This window comes from Aulonocara sp. 'chitande type north' Nkhata Bay, linkage group LG11 (genome assembly GCF_057382095.1).
Source record: "Aulonocara sp. 'chitande type north' Nkhata Bay isolate Kocher_YH1m ecotype deep benthic linkage group LG11, A_spYH_male_GT1.1, whole genome shotgun sequence".
In the NCBI taxonomy this organism is placed as follows: domain Eukaryota; kingdom Metazoa; phylum Chordata; class Actinopteri; order Cichliformes; family Cichlidae; genus Aulonocara; species Aulonocara sp. 'chitande type north' Nkhata Bay.
In genome coordinates, this window is record NC_141354.1 from 22,390,369 (window position 1) to 22,409,081 (window position 18,713).

An 18,713-nucleotide genomic window follows, 5' to 3' on the forward strand; every position below is an offset into this window, starting at 1 on the left:
TTATAAGGATAAAGACAAGCCTAATAAACAGGCAGCATATTTATGTGTTTCTAGCATTAAAAAAATCGACATCACTAAATAGTAAATTAAATACAGTCTCACCTCATGGAGCCTTCTGTCAATTACAACGGAACAAAGCGGCAGAAAGCATTATTTTTACATTTGCATGTGTAGATAAAACCAACATATATGTAGTGAAATTTGTGCAGCTGCGGATATTTTAAGAAAATTTACTGTTTATTGATACATGACGAAAACCGAGAAAATTAAAAAGATTTACTGTTGATTTCTCTTATTGAAGTAGCCACTACTAAATGGGATTATAGCTAAAATCTAAAGTTTGCGTTTCTTGATGAATTTATTCTTTTAGTAGAGGATAGTAAATTCATATTATTAATAATTGCACATTTATATTTACGCATTTCCTCATGGTTTTTGTGGTGATCGTACAGGAACTCGCAATGCAAAGTTTTGTGTCCCGTTCAGTTTAGCCACTTTTTAATTTTTTTAACTTTCTTAATAAATAATGCCTTCGTCTGTTAGTATACATATATATGCACCAACGTTAAAATTTCTCTTCGTGAATTATTTCCTTCAATTTAGGATGTTCCGAATAATTTTAAACATGATTTTGTGAGCATCATTTGTTCATCCATGGCATGCCTTTGGAAAACTGCGATAAAATAACAAGAGAAACAAAAAACAAAACAAAAATTCAGATTGTATTGGGGGGTTTTTAGTCGATCTTTGGTGCTTCTGTGATGGAAGTGTAAAAGTTTATTTTTTTTCATAGGCTGAGGTGGTCAAATTGTGGGAGAAGAGGCCACATTAGGAAGCAAAGCAATTGCCAGACAACAGCGAGTCGCAGGCGCCCCCTGCTGGCTAAACCGGGGTACTTCAAAGTCAAATGAGCCTTAAAACGAGGAACGTAATATTCCAATAATCATCAGGAACGAGATTATTTCTCTTCATTGTTTGTGGCTGTGTCAGAACCTTTAGCTGGCCAATCTTCAAACAGCTTTACAAAAGTTAAACAAAACACTGCGCTCTATTTCCTTTAGTCCGCTATCAAGCTAATACATAAATTCATTTGGGCTAAGGTTTATGACTCTGATAGACATTAAAAGGGTTTTTGCTGCTTGTAGCATTTTTGGCACCCCCCTAGAGAGATTTTATCCAGATACAGTGAAAAAGCTTTAGTGTTTTAATGATAATAGCAATAATAGTAAAAGAAATCACTATTATAATTTTTTTATTTACCCAAGTATAATACAGATTTTTGTTTATGAAATGTTAGTTACATGAAAAATACATAGATTCCAGCTAAATAAGGTTACACAAACTCATTGCCTCTGCTATACCTGGATCAGTCATGCTTACTGTCATGTTACCCGCCCCCCAAAGGCCCATACTGAGCTGAGGAACACCCTGATAAACTGTTGAGAATGACTTTTTATGCACAGCCTTGCATCCAGTTCATCTCTTCATAGTAAACAGCTTCTCAATGAGCCACTTGTTCTCATTATTAAAAGTTTTATAGGTGAGTCAAACAGAGATCAAACAACAGGCCTGCCTGTGTTAGATCAGGCTCACAAACCACCTAAAGTGACCAGCAGAAATTGTGGCAAATGCACAGAGGCCTGCAGAGGGGACATAGAAGGCTAAACAGAAGACATCCACAGTTGACCAGACATGAGAGACTGTGGTGACTCACACCAACTGTTATTTTTTGATGATATGCAATTTTTATTCTGCACCGTATGGAGGGACACAACCTCCATTATGCCATTAAATCAATAATACATGAGGAGAACTCATCACAAAACAGCAAAACCCAGGTATTTGACCTAAGTATCACTGCAGTTCATTCTTTCCTACCTTCCATCTCATTCACTCTCAGCAGTCTGCTTTCCTACTGAGGGGGCCCTCGGCAGCCCTTGCAGTGGAGCTCCAGCCTCAGCACTGCCCGGGCGCCGATGAACACCAATGCCTCCTTCATCAGGGAAGTATCGTCACACACAGGAGATGTGGATTAGTGATGATTAGCAGGGATTATGGCTGGTTAATGGTGGGAAAATACATTAGGAACCATCGGCTCTTGGAGGGGGAGGGGATTTCACTCACACTAGCGGATTTGCATTGATCCACAGCAAATGAATGAGGATTAGTAGCATCAAGCTATCTGCCAACAGATAAATAACATTAAGCGTATTATACGCCAACGCCTGCTATTAATGACATTACAAACACCACTACAATGCTGGCAATTATGGAAATAATAGGAGCAGCTGAATAAGTTAGGCTGGGATTCTTGGGATTCCAGCTCATTCTCATGGAGAGGTTTGGGGTGATGCTGGAAAGTCAGGCTACTTAGTGGCAAAGACGCATGTAGCTTTTGGGTACCACCGTCTACTGGGACATACTTTAAGGGGTTTATATATTGTTAATGTTCTGATTTTTACTAAATAATTTATCACTGCTTTATAGGCTGGTAACAAGCCTTTCGTAATCCCATGTTTTACATTTCCAGGCTATGAAATTTCATTTTGGTTGTCATACAACCTTGTGCAGCAAAACATGTCTTTTTAACTGTTACCTTAATTTATCCAAAAGAACCCTTTCAGAGATGAGCAGCATTTGTAGAAGAGATGAAGAAGACCTGGATCAGAAGGGATTCTGTAAGATCAAATAGTTAAACCTTTGGTAAATATTTACTCATAGTTTAGCGACTCTAACTTGCCAACTCAAAGGCAATATTTGCTTATTACTCATAAAAAACATTAATATATCCATTAAAAAAAGGGAACTAAGACAAAGAAGCAAGATTTAATACACAGTGGTGTGTTAATGATTTTCTTTAATATTAGACGTTCTAAAAAAATGTGAAAAGAAATGTGGTGAATAATTTAAACAGTGTTGATAAGTCGCAGTGGCTACCAAAGTATACTTTGTCCTTTGGTATGCCCATGTGTATCCATTTTCATTTTATTGCAGTTAATGGTGAAGTTCTGCTGGATCAATACTGACATCTTTATGCAATCAAAGTGCACGAGGATGGCATCGACAATATTTGTAACAAATTACATCTATCATATTACTCTGTAGGTAGGAGTGCAGAGAAGGCGACAGAGCCTGTAGCTTCCTTATTCTCCATTTCTACCTCTTCCTCTGGCCGAGTTCTCCTCTCCTCTTCTCACCGTTTATGTAATAAATACTCCTCTCCCACAGCGAGCGGTAGAGAAAGTGGGGTTGGAAACTGGAAAAAGAACAGAATAATGCATTTTTTCATCAAAAATTCCTTCTCTTCCCCTACCTCAAGGTTTCCTCCTCTGAGCCACTTGAAAGATGGGCAACAATGTGGCCACACAGTGAACACCTAGTTACCATATGAAACACTCCAGCAGTGAAGTGAAGGAGACGGAGAAGGGAGAGGAGAAGTCTTGTGTTATTTATGATACTGGACCTTGTAGCTATATGGGTTACCTCTTCATGTCTACTCCGAAGTATGGCCCCCATATGCGAAGGGGTATAAGTGCAGGTTTATAAAGTTACTCCCCCTCCTCACTGTATCTCTTTGCTCCTCACTGAGAGGTTTTGAAGAAGAGAAGTAGCCCGTCTCCCTCTGTCATGGCTTTGAGCGACATTTTATATCGCCTCAGGTGTCTGTCAGTGTGACTAACAGTTCTGAGAATGGAGAACTAATATCTCAGGAACTTGCCTTCAGGCAGCTGCACATAGATTTTACTGTTGGTGGCATACAATGAGACGAAAGTCATACTTTAGAAGCATTCAGTAGCAGTAATTACTAGTGATTCAGTGAGCTAGTAGGCATTAAACATTGCCTGTGACAACTTTAGCAGGTGATGAGAAAAGAGTGGGAAAGGCAAGATAAATACAATCATCTGTACTGCAAAAGCTGCCTTCATTTTGTGGGCTGTCAGGCAAAAAGGTTGAAAAGAACCAAAGGAAATGTATTAGGGATTGTTCTCTAACTAAGCAAAAGCAGTAATAATGATGGTTTTATTTTATTTTCAGAACCTCGTGGCACTTCTAAAAGTGCTGCTAAAGAGGCTTTTTAGACTACTGCACAAGGTTGCAAAATTAATTATTTTTGCATAAAAGGACATAGTAGTCATATGTTAAAGGTTGCCCCCTCTTTTCGCCTTTATGCCAGTCCTTTGTCAGCTGTAGTGAAGGCGTTGCAGTATCTCTTGACTTCAATTACAAGGTTTACTGAAGAGAAGAGGAGAGAAAAAGAAAAGACAAGACCTTGCAGTAAAGAGACACATACCAGAGTAGGAAGGTCATCTGAACCTCGAGCACACTGAGATGTTCAGGGCCTTTCTTCAGTCATGTGTATTCAAAAGAAAAAAAATATGGCTAGTCAGTGTTCAAAAACGTATACGAACAGCTGAAAGATCATCTTTCTGCTCACCCTGAGCTGATCTGTTGTTTGCTCTGCACTGTGTACCAGGCTTATAACCCAAACCTAAACAATTTATCTTTGCCGTTGTCCTTTACATACGACTGATCGTTCCTGTTATGCATGATGGAACAGATATCACATTGTGAAGCCCTGCAAATTGGAGCCGGACAATAAATAGATCATCAAAGATGATCCTGCTGCCCCAGACAGTCGGCTTTGCCCTGCTACGCTGAGTTCAAAGGACGAAGATCGGTTGGCAAATGAGTGCGGTTGCTCAGCTCACAGTCAATCGAAACAACAATAAAGATAAGGCTGATGGAAATAAATAAAAAAGGATGGAGGAATGAGGAGAGGAGAGGGGAAAAATAAGGCAAATGGGGGTGGGTGGGGGTGTGTGTGGGTAGGCAAAGCACAAAGATGAAATGGAGAACTGCCACTGTGCTCAAGGACACCGCATGCCACCATGTAATTAGAAATGTACACAGATGATTTGGATGCAGCGATATGATTAGGCAAAGCAGTCTCCAGTCTTAGGCCTAATCAGCTCACTTCTGAGAGATACTCCACCACTACTTGTGTGTGTGTGTGTGTGTGTGTGTGTGTGTGTGTGTGTGTGTGTGTGTGTGTGTGTAGGTGATGTAGAAAGGGGGGTGAATAATACTACTCCTGTCACTACAAGCTTTGGGAGGGTACAATGAGGAAAAGTTTCTGAGAAGATTTGTGAATAAGCAAGCAGATAGAATAAGGAGGTTTGGAGAAGACCTCATGATATTGTTTTTCTTAAAGATAAATATGGGGACAATAATAATAATCATATGCAAGAATATTCTGAACCAAAATATGTTTCTGTCTTCTACTCTGAGTCACTTTCTAGGTTCAACTTTAAACCAGACATTTTCGATGAATGCATTTTGATATCAGCTGAAAAAGTACAAGAAAGAAAAAACACCCAATACATGTGTGACCAAGAGCTAAAGCCCAGGATGTGCACAAAATAATCGAGGATGTACAAAGACCCCACTAATGAGCACAAGCCAATTAAAAGAGCTTCTGCTTCCACCTCCCTTTCTATCCCCTTCTGTCTGTCCTTCTGTCTCTGTGCCTTCAGTGGCTTGTTATTGATCACCTTTAACCTCGTCCCTCAGTGGTGTCAAAACTACCATTTAGGCTCATCCCTAGGGCTAAGCGTGTGTCGATAGCACCCTGCCTCATAAATCATTACTGGACGGAGGCCTTGGGAGGTTTTGCCTGCGCGAAATGCAGAGGGAAGGCTTGACTATCGTTGACACATTTCGGGACAGCCGACCCGTCATGCCCCTAGGGGTCAAGGGTCATCGATGGCACTCAGACACCACCGTCAACCCTGGTTTCTCCAGCCAACCCACCTCTAATCCCCAGCGGGCCTAGCAGTGGCACCCTTTTGATTTTTAAATAAGACAAAAGGTCAGTCGTCACCCTGCCCTGTCTTTACAGTGATCACCTTTGCTGTACGTGACAGTTCTTCTTTATTCATGATGGATCTCAGTGTCTGGATTGCTACAAACTGAATTAATGATTAGCAGAGTTTTAGGTTCACAGAATTAAGTATTTGAAGTTAGTGACAGTGGCATGAGTGAATGGTGCTACAGGGCACTATTGTTATCACTGTCTATCTTTTTGGTTATCTGTGTTAGCCTCACTCAAACTCCTCTTTACCTCCTCCTGGACTGAAGGCGCTTCATCTCCTCAGTACACGCCTGCATATCAGCCACAGCATCTACCCACAGCACTCCTCTTCTTTTTCTCTCCTTTCTGACATCCACTGTGCTCCCTATGATTTTCTCCCCATGTAAAGAGGCAAATAAAGAATTCATCTGATCCTCTCTCGCAGTTAATCTGCCTCTCTCAGTCCGCCTGTCTAGCTGCTGCTCTCCAAGCAGTGGTCAGACAAGCACAGTTACCCTTTGCAGTGGCAGTCATGGGGCCTGGGGATCAGGTAGTGATGGGTAAAGGTGACAGGTCCTTTGTTGGGGATAAAGACTCAGGGCGCATGGGTAAGTATAGAGTAAAGGGTGGGGGAATCAATGCGTGCTTTTCATTATGCTAACTAATGCTCCTTTGCATTCTCTCTATTACTGTGACCCGGAAATCATTCCTCTGCCAAGATGTAGGATCTTTCAATCATTTAATTGCAACTCAAGGAGCAAGGAGGCTTCTGGAGGAACTTAGGAAATACGGGTCTATCCCTCACAGATGTCTTTTCAAGTGGGTGACTTATAATTGCTGCACCTCTACATGTCAGTAAGTAACTGATGTCACTTAAGACTGAGGCAGTGGAATCAATGATTTCTCACTCGGTAGCTTCGGCTCTTCCTTCTGTGGGGGGACCTAACTAAAGAAATCAGGGTGATTTTAGGATGAAAAATACTTTAAATACCAATGGGTCTTATGCAGTTGTATGTCATTTTTTCCTCATTTTGTGATCACTGGTGCATTGAAGCCATTTACTCAAATATACTTAAGTACAATAGCCAAGCATTTTTACTTAGGATAGCCATTATACATACATTTCTTTTGCATGTGGTATGTTGCTTTCATTTATATAAAGAATCTGAATATTTTTACTTTTGCTGGCATTACGAACACATCTTTACATACTCGCATTAGTTAAATAGTCGTTTTGTGTTGCATGCTTGAATAGATAGATGAAAAGGATCCATTGATGTAGATGCGGGATGTTGGTGTAGCAGAGCATACGGTATAGATTTGGTGCACATTGTTGATTGTTGTTGGTCCCCATGAGCCTCTCCACCACTGCACCCCACCTCTACCCTGCGGGATGGCCCTGCCAGGGGGTGCAGGCATGGGACAGGACACTCTGCCACCAAGGGGATTAATTGGTGTGGCACCTCTTTGGTGCACATGGTCAAAGCAATTAAATGGTGGCCCTAGGCCCTCGGTTTGCTATTACTAAACCAGTGACAAAGCTGCAAATTGGGTCTTTTCTCCTTGTGCCCGTAGTTCAGTGCATATGCGGATGAGTTGAAACGAATTCTGCATGTGTCTGCAGAATTTGCTTTATGATGTGTGAATAAAGGCCAGAAGGATTGCAGGTGTGGCAACATCAAAGCTTCAACTGAGGTAATTTTAAAAATACATTATAATTTGTGCTGTGTGCATGTATTAGTGAATATATATATTATATGTGTCTGGATGGACATTTGGATGTACAATGTGCTTAGTGTAAGCATGGTATGGTGTCTTTCACATCTCTCCCACTCCCTGCAGCCGTCAATTAGTGAGCCCGGGTGTTCGAAGGCCTTGTGCTCTTTCACATGAGCCTTTGTTGCTTCTGTCTCCCGTGCTCTGTCTCCCTTATGTTTGAAGATTGAGAAAGGACACAAGGCAGGTTACTGCTTTTCTCTGGGGTGTTGGTTTCTAGCTGTCATCCCTCTGTTAGCCCGCGTGGGTATGAAGACCACAAAATCCTCAGAGCCTTCAAACACAAGAAGGAAACACATGAACACACAAATGACCATTGCCAACTAGATTAATACACTAACAGATGATAGGACATATTTTTTACAGTAGTTTTTTTCTGGTCAGTTATCAGATTTTGTTTCTTATACAAATATATATAAAAAATATAATATTTAATAAAAATTATTTGTATTGAATAACTGACAGAAGCATTAAGAAATTCAAGAGATTTGGCTAATACTTGTTGTCATTCAGCCTATAAAGAATCAAAGCACTTGAATATGCTTTGTTTAGATTGCAGACATTTGTCTAACAAACCCAGCCATGTTAACCCCCATCCGCCTAGCAGCCCGGCCGTTCCGCCCCAATCTCCAGACACTGGGCTAGAGAAAAGCGTGAAGAAGGGGGCCAGACTGCAAACCATCCATCACATCTATCTGACCTGCCCTGCAGTGTTGAAAAGACCACGGTTATCACTCACCCCTGACACTGTCATCGATGTCTGTCCTTAAGAGTGCACACGTGTACACACACAAAGACACTGAAGCAGCACGCATATAGACAAGCTACAACATCTTGGCACTCAGTCCAAAATGTCCCGTCACCTCCTGTCCTTCGCTCGATTGCACTCTCATGACCATTCATCAGCACCCATCATTCACAAAAATGCCAACATGCTCAACAGATGGCTCCAACCCAATGAGATCACGACGAACGACAGGTAACTCCCAAAAGAGACCGGCCACATTTGTCTGCGCTGGAACCGTTCTGCAAAGTTGGTGTCAGCTTAGACCTCGACTGGTGGAGGCCTTTGTGCTGATCTGAGTTGGAGCTAGGCATTACAATACAATAGCTTGTATTGTCCCACTGCCTCTCAGCTTTATTACATATGTATGTGTTGATTGCTCCAAAACAACAATGCTGGTGGATGGCATTAAGCACCAACAATAACAGTGATGCTTGGCGCTCCTACTCAGCGTTGGATGTTTATCTAACAAACCTCTGTGTTGACGCCCAGCACGCAATAGTGTGAAATACCAACACAAGTGCCAGTTTGGGAATATCATGAATGGGGAGTTTATGCTTTTTTCTTTTTCCAGAACCTATTTCAGCAATTTTAACTTTGTGAGCAAGGAACAATGACAGATGAATGATCGTCATACTGGTGTTTCCTCTATTACAGGATACAGACAAAAAGAATAGCAAACAGCTGGCTGTATACAACATTTAGATTAAGTCTGAGTTCTGTGCTTAGTGTAAGAAATTAGTAAGAGCCACACTGCGTAGATTTGAGAAATTGATAAAGAGACTATGGCAAAATGGACACATGAGAGAGATCCATAGGCTCAAAGGTCATCTAGCCCACCCACGTCACTGTGGTGTAACAAGCCTGCAGGGAATGCTGGATCGTGCTGGTCGAAAACCTTGGGTTTGTCACCCGACCCAACCCTTCAAGCATCACAACACACCCGATCAGGCCAAGCTATGTGCCACCCCTGCTGGTACCCTGTTGTATCAGAGACCTCCCCACCCTTGGGTCCCATTCACACTCAACCACACATGGGCGTTTGCAGACAACAGCCATCTCTGATGCCCTTCTGATTCGCTCTGCTGGCATTTAGCTGGTGAAGTTCAGTGTGTGCGTATGTGTGTGTGTTTGCTTCAGTGGGGCAGCAGGGAAAAGGGACTGAGGTGACAAGAGTTGTGGTGCAGATGTCTGCACAGCTAGCGGAGCCTCATGAATGGCAACTGTTGTGATGGTGACGGGGAAACGCGTTGGAGGCCTGGCCTACGCACTCCAGTCATCTGAATGGCCGGAATTCAACATGGTCGAAAGACAAGCTCATGCGTGCGGACTGGAAACAATGTGCCCTCTTTATTACTTTTTTTTCTATGTCTCTCTGTTACTGTCACTCAATTTTTAATCATTCCTTTTATGTAGCTGCAAGTTTCATTGTGCCAGTACTGTCAGTGGCACATATAAAATATATACTGATAGATAATATAACCGATGCATTCCTAATAATACTTTAAACATAACTAGTAATTCTTCGGGAAAAAATCAATTGAAACAAAGGAACAAAGATGAATAGGAAGTCAGCATAATTGATTTGAAGTGGAAATGTTGTGATTGATCTATTGAGTAGCTGTCTGGTCTTTACTCAGGGGACCATAAACCCTGGCCTCACATGAACAAATATATGCCATGGGTTATGTTTTTTTTTCTTCTTCTTCTTCTTTTTTTACCATGTTTTTATCAAGACTACAAGACAAAAGAAATTCATGATCTAATAAGGCAATGCTTGCAGCTGATGAGGATTTGACACAACACAAAAGGTGTGCACAACTACGCGTGTGCTGAAAACACGTGTTTCAGAAAAGTCTCCTGCAGTATCTGTTTACTGCACAAAGATGCCGATGGCGCTCATTTACTGTTATTATAAATGAGATTGGTATGTATTACCTCACCTCACACTGACTGCAGACAAAAAAACCATCCTCATAAACAACTAGCCACAGCCAGCAAGAAACACACCCTCAAATATGATTAGATAACATTTACTGATAGATGGATGGTGAGCTATCTAGGCCTAAGACTGCAGTTTAGGCACAGCTTCACTGAGAAACAGCAGTGGCACCTTAGCCGGACAGACGCCCTGGTACTAATGAGAGAAGGTGACAAACTGGGAGGCTGGGGTACAGAAAACACAAGAAAGAGGCACGTAGGGAAATAAGGCATTTAAACATGACTGTTCCTGAAATTTAGATGAGTTATCTACAATGTATGTGTAAAGGCATACATGCATAGTAGTGGAAACCTCGTGTTTATGTCTAAAAATGCGAACCACATTAGAGAAACAGCACATGCATGAGGGAAAAAAATAAAACGCTAGATAATACTTAAAACATGCAAATCACCTGCCTTTGCCAACATTTACAGGAGACTAGAACTTGAACATTTTCAGTCCTGTCTTGCCCTTGTTTTCCCCATCAACTTCTCCCTTATGTTTTATTTATTTATTTTTTAATTGACAGTCAGACTACAGTAAAATCTTTTATCCTGACTTACAACAGATAAATCCCTTACCCACCCACCTCACACAGTGGAGAGATAGACTGTAAAAGTCTAACAAGACTGACTAAGAAAAGGATTCTTGTTTGAAGCAGGAAGGGGTTATTGTTCACTAGATGGCTGGGCGTGGGCATCACGGCAGAGATTAGCTACAGAGAAACATTATCTCTCCGGGCCAGTTTACAAAACCCAATGAGGCCAGGACTGGCATAGTTTGGCTATCTAGGTACTTTATGTTCTAAGAGGCTCTTGTCCCCTATATGAACAAAGTTAGGGCTTGTTGTTGAAACCCAGAGGGGTGAGTCCCTGCTTTCCTCCCACCTCCTCTCCTCCCTGCTTCCCCTCCTCTCCTCCTCCCTGGCCCACGGACCAACTGCAAGGCTGCTGGAGTTCAAGTCTGGCCACGTGTTGGCCATTACACTCCCACAATGACCTTGTTGAGCTCAACATTTAGAGTCCCATAAAAACATTATTGTCCAGTTCCTGGGATCATTTGTCCACTACCACAAAGGCTCAGAGAAAACCAAAATGTTAACCACCCCCAGGGTTTTGCGGAGACACATTTTTCAGATTCTGCCCCTTCTCCTCTCTACCCATCCGCCTTCCTGGTACCACATTGCACCCACATTGACGCACTTCCCAGCAGTGCCCACGGGGTACTCCTACACCAGCACATTCAGATATAATGCAAGCTGCATGGTCAAAATGCTGCCCCATAAAATAGCCATTTTGTGTGTTGTACTACAAAAGAAGAAAGCCAACAATAATGTCCATTCTCCTCTGCATACATCACCATTTCTACTTCCCCCCTCTCATTTAATTGACTCCTGCCCTGAAATTGTTCCTGTTTGTCATCTATCAATCTATGCGCCCATCTTGCCTTCCGTTTTCAGATGCATAACTATGGACCCATAACAGCTAAAAGTCCCTAATGGTCATTCAGTCTCTAAATATGTCCACTTCATAACGGCTCAGTGCATGTACCTGCTGAGTGAATAGGCAAGGTCGTGCCAGTCTATTAGCCATATTAAAAACCAACCCATTATGGTAATTGGCGAGGTCTAATGCATGTACAGGTTGCTTAGCGCCCATGTATTAGCTCTGATAGATGACTCAGTGATTAGCATTGAAAGCTACATTGTATTACAAGACTGCTTTTTGCCCCAGTGCTTGGCGTCCTCTGATCCTGTCTCTCAGTGTGGTGACCTCTACTGTGGACAGATACACATGCCCCTGACCAAATGTTTCATGCTGGGAAGCAGAATGTCTGCTATGGATGAGTTACTTACTGTGACAATCACAAAGACCTTTTTTTAAAAAAAATATAATTACTTAATTTCCATTTGGTTGAGAAGATGAGAAAGGTTGGAAGGCACCCTCATTGTTATTTTATCTACCTTACTTTAATTTGCCTAAAATCCACATGTAAATACAGAAACGTAACAGTCTGGACCTAATGCACATGATTTTTTTTATGCCAACAATTCTTAAAAGACAAATACAGTGGGGCAAAAAAGTATTTAGTCAGCCACCGATTGTGCAAGTTCCCCCACTTAAAATGATGACAGAGGTCAGTAATTTGCACCAGAGGTACACTTCAACTGTGAGAGACAGAATGTGAAAAAAAAAATCCATGAATCCATATGGTAGGATTTGTAAAGAATTTATTCGTAAATTAGGGTGGAAAATAAGTATTTGGTCAATAACAAAAATACAACTCAATACTTTGTAACATAACCTTTGTTGGCAATAACAGAGGTCAAACGTTTACTATAGGTCTTTACCAGGTTTGCACACACAGTAGCTGGTATTTTGGCCCATTCCTCCATGCAGATCTTCTCGAGAGCAGTGATGTTTTGGGGCTGTCGCCGAGCAACACGGAGACTGGCTAGGCCACTCCAGGACTTTCAAATGCTTCTTACGGAGCCACTCCTTTGTTGCCCGGGCGGTGTGTTTTGGATCATTGTCATGTTGGAAGACCCAGCCTCGTTTCATCTTCAAAGTTCTCACTGATGGAAGGAGCTTTTGGCTCAAAATCTCACGATACATGGCCCCATTCATTCTGTCCTTAACACGGATCAGTCGTCCTGTCCCCCTGGCAGAAAAACAGCCCCATAGCATGATGTTTCCACCCCCATGCTTCACAGTAGGTATGGTGTTCTTGGGATGCAACTCAGTATTCTTCTTCCTCCAAACACGAGTTGAGTTTATACCAAAAAGTTCTACTTTGGTTTCATCTGACCACATGACATTCTCCCAATCCTCTGCTGTATCATCCATGTGCTCTCTGGCAAACTTCAGACGGGCCTGGACATGCACTGGCTTCAGCAGCGGAACACGTCTGGCACTGCGGGATTTGATTCCCTGCCGTTGTAGTGTGTTACTGATGGTGACCTTTGTTACTTTGGTCCCAGCTCTCTGCAGGTCATTCACCAGGTCCCCCCGTGTGGTTCTGGGATCTTTGCTCACCGTTCTCATGATCATTTTGACCCCACGGGATGAGATCTTGCGTGGAGCCCCAGATCGAGGGAGATTATCAGTGGTCTTGTATGTCTTCCATTTTCTGATGATTGCTCCCACAGTTGATTTTTTCACACCAAGCTGCTTGCCTATTGTAGATTCACTCTTCCCAGTCTGGTGCAGGTCTACAATACTTTTCCTGGTGTCCTTCGAAAGCTCTTTGGTCTTGGCCATGGCGGAGTTTGGAGTCTGACTGTTTGAGGCTGTGGACAGGTGTCTTTTATACAGATGATGAGTTCAAACAGGTGCCATTCATACAGGTAACGAGTGGGGGACAGAAAAGCTTCTTACAGAAGACGTTACAGGTCTGTGAGAGCCAGAGATTTTCCTTGTTTGAGGTGACCAAATACTTATTTTCCACCCTATTTTACGAATAAATTCTTTACAAATCCTACCATGTGAATTCATGGATTTTTTTTTTCACATTCTGTCTCTCACAGTTGAAGTGTACCTCTGGTGCAAATTACTGACCTCTGTCATCATTTTAAGTGGGGGAACTTGCACAATCGGTGGCTGACTAAATACTTTTTTGCCCCACTGTATCTTACCTCTGCCATTGTTAAGTATATTGCACAGACCAAAAACATTCAGGTTTTCTTAATTCCCTTTTTATTGGACAATCTCACAAGTCAAAAAGCAGTCAAAGACTTGAATTGAGAATGTGGGAAGGAAGAAAAAACAGCTTTTGACAGCAGCGTTAATGCTTCACTACAAGTTTTTAATTTAGAAAGCCATAAGGGAAATGCTTTGCCTTGAGTATCCAAATCACATTTCATTAAATTTTACCATCTGTCCTAAACCACCGGCACCCACCCCAATCCTTGTCTTATTCCCAATCCAGAGCTGGCATCCCCTGCTCTGTGAGCGGCCCTGACTGGGTCTCTCAGGGAAAGGAGTAGATTCTCCTTTCATCCTCTCTTAGAGGACAAACATCAGTCCCATCTCACTGCTCATCCATATTCATGAGCTGCTTATAAATATCTGATAGCCACCTTGCTACAGCTGTTTAGCTGGGAAAGCAACATAAACTGTGTTGCATTGTATATATATAAATATATGCCGGTATGTGTGTGTGTATTTAAATAAAAAGCACTTTTACCTAATGGTCCAATCATATTTAGCACATAGGTGCTTAAACATGCATTGTATTGCTGTATTGTTCTCTCTTTCAAACATATGTGTCCACCGATTGGAGACGAGATCTCAGCTTCTACCTGCCGGGCCCCCTGATACCATCGCCTCATTGCAGGGCTATCGCTCTCTCTTTTTCGCTCTCTCCTGGTTTTAATTAAAGTTAAGTGTGACTATAGAATAAGAGAGGAGACCTTAAGTGCTGTATTTACCTTCCCTCTGACAGGGCTCATGCTTATCAGTAAGGCTGAAGTACTGGAGCCACAAGACAGGGACTTCTCAAAGGTCTGAGTAATCGCTAGGGTCCCTCTCCCTCCCAACAAATAAACCCATGCATACACTTTTTCAATCTAAGCATACCTACCTTGTAGCACATCTCTCCCTGTTTGATGCAAATGGAATACAAATGCCTCACACTTTCACTCGTGAAAGGGGAAAATCTTATGCTCAGTTATATGGTTGCAGTGATTCATGGTAATTATTCTTTTAATCTCAAACAAACAGGATATTTTTTTTCTGTTGTTGAAACATTTCACTTGCTGTTTAGCCTAACAATTGAAATTTACTCTGGAAAGATGTAGATGACTTCTACATGTTTTAGAAAAGCTCAACTTTCATATTATCACTATTATAATGTGCTACATGAAATGACAAAAAGAATAAAAAACAAAGAAACAGAAAATAAAACAAAACAATGAAAACGTTGTACAGTCTTTCCCAAACTGCTCCTCACTATGAATGCGTTTGGATAACAGGCTCTGAGGGACGACTGGAGGATAAAATCCAAATAAATAAAAAGTAACCTCAACTCTTTCCTGAGATTCAGCTCATTTTTCCAGCTCTTGTGTTTTGATTTTACGACTAAAAAAAACTTAGTTCAAGTGTGTGTCTCTAATTATCTAACATATTTTCATTAAAGATGATGTACGAGGTGCATTCGCAAAGTTTTTAGCAAATTTCCATTTCAAGGTCACCTTCTTGCGTGCTTGTGGGCCCCTTTTTTTCCACATTCACTGGTTTGTACATTGTAAATTTGCGTCCCAGGCTCAGGCTATCAATGCAGTCTCCAAAATGAAAGTGGCATTAAGACCATGCAACAGGTGATGATATAACCCTAATGTACAAAAATATTTGCCATCCAAATGCAAGCAATAACACGATACACAGTCTGACATTTAAAAAAAGAAAAAGATGCACCCCTTTGATGTTACAATACAACGCTAAAAAGGGTTTAAAATAAAAAATTTTAAAAAAGCACTCAAGATGGAAGCAGTGCAGCCAAAGGGGAGCTAAAAGAGAGTGTGGAAAAACTGATATCAGGTATGATTATTGTTTTTATAGGCAGTGATTTTTTTTTCATTCATACAATATGTCATGTTCACTGTACATCTAATGAATTTCTATTAATGTTTGATATTTGGATTTGTTTGTATTTCTTACAGAGAGTTAGTTAATAGGGCTGACACTCTCCTCTCTGCTTTTCTGTTTGGTAGATATGAAGCGAGAGACAAGAGAAATATTGCATAAGAATGAAGAATGACTAGCGTGGCTTTGTGGGGGGTTGGATTCGACCAGCATCAGTGACTTCCTGAAGCCAGTGATGCAGTAGTAAGCAAATACTTCATTGCTGTGGCTGAGGCAGTAGAGTGGGTTGTCTACCAATCTGAAGGTTAGTGGTTTGACCCTTATCTGTCCCAGTCTTTGTGCTGAAGTGTCCTTGGGCAACATACTGAACGTCATATTTCCTTTGATACATTCATCTGACTGTGTGTGAGATTGTTAAAAAGCACTTTGTTGAATAAAGTGCTGAGTGAATGTTGTTTGTAATAAAAAAAAAAAGCTTTGAGCTAGACTAGAAACGCTTAGATATTACTTTAACATTTTGTTTTTACATGGCTTAAATAAACAAAGCACATGTTCTGTTGTACAGACCTTTTACTAGCTGTTTCTACTTGTTTCTAGTGTTAAATTTAAGCTGCTTTTTCTTTTTCAAATTCATACATGAATGTGATATTGTCACACTGATCTGATTCTATGCAAAATAATGCATTTTACCAAGATATCAAAGTGTGTCTTTCAATGTAACATTTTCTTTTCCCTGTCTTTAATATTTTTGAACTTTCATTGTTCATGAATTCTCCTTCTAAGTGCTGTTTTCAAATATGAGCAGGTACCTTACAGAGATTTACATTGCAGAATTTTGGGGGGAGGAATTTTTTCCCTAGTGCTCTAGATTAGACTGGTGATAAGAGCACCTTCCTATCACTCTCTGCTAGTGGCTTCCTAATCACATCTCTGCAACTGATACTGAGGCCGAAACACTGAATGTGAGAGTAAGAGTGAGCAAGAAGAAGAGCGATAGGATGAGGAGCAGAGAGAGTGGGGCAGTTGAAGACACAGTCTTGAAAATCAAACACCACAATCCACCGTGAGCTTAGCACAGCACATATACAGCAGCAGCAGCATTCAGAGGTGACATTGCAATCGATGGTGAATACTGTAACATGTTTACTGGACTGTTAGGAAGGTGGAAGCCACAAACTGCACTTATGAGGAACTCTTACAGTGTTTCTCTTCTTTACTTGTGATTTTATTTTAATTTTTTTTAATTTACCGATACCTAAACCACTTCCACTCGCTCCACTTCTCTGCCAACTCATTAGAAACATTAGAATTGCTGATGCCGGCAAGAAAACACATTTTGCTTCAGTCTGAAGAATATCTTTGTTCTGCTTCCAATACAAATAGAAGGAGATTTAAATATTGCTCCTCTGGAGTGTGCCTGGGTGGCTCTGTGAGAGTGAGGCAGAGAGTCTGTGCATCTGAAGTTGAGCCGCTATTGGTTGTGTATACCAAAGGATGAGCTATTATGTGAGCTTGTATGTGTGCGTGTGACTGTATGTGTGTTCCCACAGGGTATTTCTGTTCCTTGTGGGGAGTACAGTTGAAGTGAACAATAGGCAGTGCTGCACTGCACCCTACGCTGCACGATACTACAGATGATCAACAAAAAGAAGGCTTCGGCTTTGTACGTGAATCTGGAATCCTGCTCGGTCAAATAAATGGTCAAAAATATTGTGAGTTTTTGGCCCCTAAGGTCATGCGTGACTCGTAAAAAAACAACTCAGGAGCTGATAAAAAGGGAAAGAATTGCACTTGCAGATAAGAGAGGTGAAATATAATGACTGAAAACAGCAAAAACAACAACGACAAAAAAATGTAAGTAAACAGAAGGTGGAGACATGAAAACAGAAAAGGGTGGGATGTTTAAAGCTTGCTAGCTTTCCTCATTAGCCATGCAGAGCATCTTGGCTGCTCTCCCACACCTCCCGGCTCATCATCGCCTGAGCCGTGGCTGCCAGCGCACCCCCACTTCCATGAACCATCCCTCTCTGCCTCATCCCTCCATCCCTTTCCCCCTCCCCTCCCGGCCCCTATAATCACACCCGCAATCACAGCCCCTAATTAGGTTAATTAATTTGTATCAGCCCTTGTAGGGACTTGGCTGATGAGGCTGCCATAATAGCGTCATCACCCCCTCCTTTAAAAAAAAAAAAAAGGAAGAAAAAGATCTGATGCAAGCCTGTCTGTGGTAAGACAGTACTATAAACCATGGGGTCACATTTACATCCCCACCCCCAAACCTTTCTTTCAGCTGCATCTTTTCTCTTCTCCCCTCCAACTCCAACACATCCCTTCCCCCTGCTCTTTTTATTCAATAGGTGTGACGCTGACACCAAAATAGTGATATATAACCTGTCGTGTCACAGTGCATCATTGTGTTTACTAGAATGCAAACATCTCGTGTAATAATAATAATAATAATAATAACAACAGAGTCTGCATCTTTACAATGACACACTTCCCCACATATTGAAGTGTGCTGTTTTGCTTGTTTGTTTACACTTTGTTTGCTGCAGCGTTCCAAGAGCGGAGGGGGGAAAAACTGTACGCTATGATAATGATTCTCTTGGCGGTTTGTCTCTGTAGACCGATCGAAGCATCACATTACAATCAGCGGCCCTCATCGCCCCTCATCAGGCCACTGACGAACAAACTCTGATTAACACCCCCATCTGATTACTGCAATCACCCGAGATAACC